Raw genomic sequence first — 2,897 nt, 5'->3', positions numbered from 1 at the left:
AGAATCCTGGGCTCAGACACTTAGCACCCACCCAGAAACACCTGGCCGTGTAACCTTGAGCAAGTTACTTAACCCCAATTACTTTGGGGTGGTCAGGTGGCTCAGCGAGTAAGAGCACTGGCTCCAGTGTTGGGATGACCTGGGATCGAATCTGGGCTCAGATACTCAGCACCACACCCAGAAATAACTGGCCATGTAACCTTAAGCAACTTAACCTCAATTGCTTTAAAAAAAAAAAAAAGAAAGAAAAAAGATGGTGCCAGGGAGGTACCTGGTCCAGGGAGCTGAAACCCGGCAGAGCAGCAGAGTAGAATGGGGTGGGCTGAAAAACAGAGTTTTCTGCCCTCTATAAAGGAAGGCATTGGGAGGAGCTGAGTTATTCGCCTTCCAGTCCCCCAATCGCCAATGGGATGGGAGAGGAGGCTGAGACAGTGTGATGAGTTTGACCTGGGAGGGGCATCTTGTGGTAGAGTTGAAGCTAAGCAGAGCAACTGCTGAGGGTTGTCTCTCTGTACTTTACCCTAATCAGTGTTCCCTAATGTTAGAGGGAGGACTCGAACCTCTGGTTCGAGGGCTTGCTGAGCCCTTTTCAGGGCCACTTATCCACTTTTGGTGTCTACCTGTCCCCTACCTCTCAGCTGTGGCTCCAAGAAGCCATAACCACAGTGACCACACCCTAGTAAAACCATAGGCTTAACCAGATTGAGAGTACCCAACAGGTCCCAAACGCACTGATGAGTTAGGGGCTGTCTACCCCCAAGTATGTGAAGATCTCCCCCAGCAGAATGGGCGGATGAGAACAGTTTTTTACAATGGCCATGCTGGCAGCTGAAGCAGGTGCTGTGGAGTACTCAAAGCTCGGTCAGACACAGAGAGATGCCAAGGTCATCCAGTGCATCCCTGGGCAGCTCTCCTGACTTTTGTCTTGCCACTGGACCGTGATGACTCTGTAAGAAAGGATGAGGCTGACAACTTTGTGTAACTCTGCCTCACTTAAATCCAATTCATGTTCAAGTCACGACATCACTGGTCCTCTTCTAAGTGAAGGGCAAAAAGCAACAAAATCCTACTTTCTAAGGAAGCTTTCCCCACATCTCTTAATACCAGTGCTTTCCATCTTTTAATTATTTCCTTTTTATCCTATATATGACTTGCTTTGTATATATTTGTTTGCATGTTGTCTCCCCCATTCGAGTGTAAGCCAGGACTTTCTTTTGCCTCTTTTTGTATCTCCAGGTCTTAGCACAGTATCTGGCACATAGTAGGTACTTAATGAATGTTTATTGATTGATTAGTAAGGGGAGAAACAGCAAGTACTTGGTCAGAACCTTAACATCTACAAAGGGTGTGGAGATGGGAGAATCACCGGTGTATCATACTGTACATATTTTTGGACCTTTTCAATGTATTGATCAGTTAGCTTTTTTCCCCTTCTTTAAAAACACTTTTTTTTTTTAATACTACAAGCTTCCAGATATGGGTCACATGGGATGGCTCTCTGGGAGAGGAAGGAGGAGAGATATATATGTTAACTACAGTGATGTAAGAAATTAAAAATATCAACAAAAACTTATCAAAAGAAGACATAAAAAATCTCCAAAGTGTATTGAGTTAAAATAAGAAAATCGGATGTCCAAGGAGTGGATTGCTTCTGGTCTGAGGGTTTGAAGAAGGCAAAGAGAAGGAAAGGCAGAAGGAACACACCAGTATAGAATAAAGAGTGGGGAGTGAAACTTGCCATTTCTCATAATCAGGGGTATGTGAGAAGATGCATTTACCAATATAAAGGCAGGAGTGGGCATCACAGGAATGTCTCTTTTATCTGAATTGGCAAAGGAGAGTTAAACACACATGCACACAAAGAGTTTGATGTAAAAAGACATCAAATGACTGGGAAACAGGGGAGGCAGGGGCCTAAAAGGGGGCATAGTAGTGGGGGGGGCAATAGCTGAAGGCAAGAAAATGGAATTAATAGAAGTAAAGAAAAACAAAGAATTAGAATCTAAAGGGAGTACTTTACGTTGCTTTTTATTCAATTAGTGAATAACTGAACAAATTTTGTCATATTAATGTGATGGAATATTATTGCACCATAGGAAGTGAGGAAAGAGAATCCTGGGAAGTATAAATAGATGTAGAGTTCTCTAAGCAGACCTAGAATAACAATTTATGCAAGTTCAGCATCATTATAAAAGGAGAAAACTTTTGAAAACTCCAGAGCTGTGATCAGTACAGTGAACAATGACCAGCCTATCTCCAGCTGATCTATGATGAAGCAGTGATTAGCAAAAGTGATGGACTGTCAGTAACTGACTCCCCCAAAAAGACCATTGTTAAAAAGATAGTATTTACATAGGGTTTTAAGGTTTACAGAACTTTACAAATATCTCACTTCTTTTTTTCCCCCTTTTTGGAGGGAGGAAGGCAGGGCAATTGGGGTTAAGTAACTTGCCCAAGATCACTGGCTAAGTAAGTGTTAAGTGTCTGAGGCTGGATTTAAACTCAGGTCCTCCAGACTCCAGGGACGGTGCTCTATTCACTTCGAAACCTAGCCACCCCTCTCACTTTATTTTAACAACCCTGGGAAGTAGGTACTATTGTTATTCTCATTTTACAGAGAAAGAAACTGAGGTAGAAAAGTGACTTGCCTAGGACCATCGTTGCTTCAGAATGCACAGAAGAAACAGAAGGGTTCTTAGACAGTCAGGACCGTTTTGAAAATAATGGGTGGGATAGATAGAGAGATAGATAGATGGATGGATGGATGGATGGATGGATGGATGGATAGACGGACGGACGGACGGACAGATAGATAGACAGACAGACAGATAGATGGATAGATAGATAGACAGACAGACAGACAGATAGACAGATAGATACAGACAGACAGACAGACA

Source organism: Petaurus breviceps, unplaced genomic scaffold, assembly GCF_028583685.1.
Source record: "Petaurus breviceps papuanus isolate PSGF00001 unplaced genomic scaffold, PetGlider_PUasm1.0 131, whole genome shotgun sequence".
Lineage (NCBI taxonomy): Eukaryota > Metazoa > Chordata > Mammalia > Diprotodontia > Petauridae > Petaurus > Petaurus breviceps.
The sequence above is the reverse complement of the archived record's forward strand: the minus strand, read 5'-3'. Positions refer to the sequence as shown.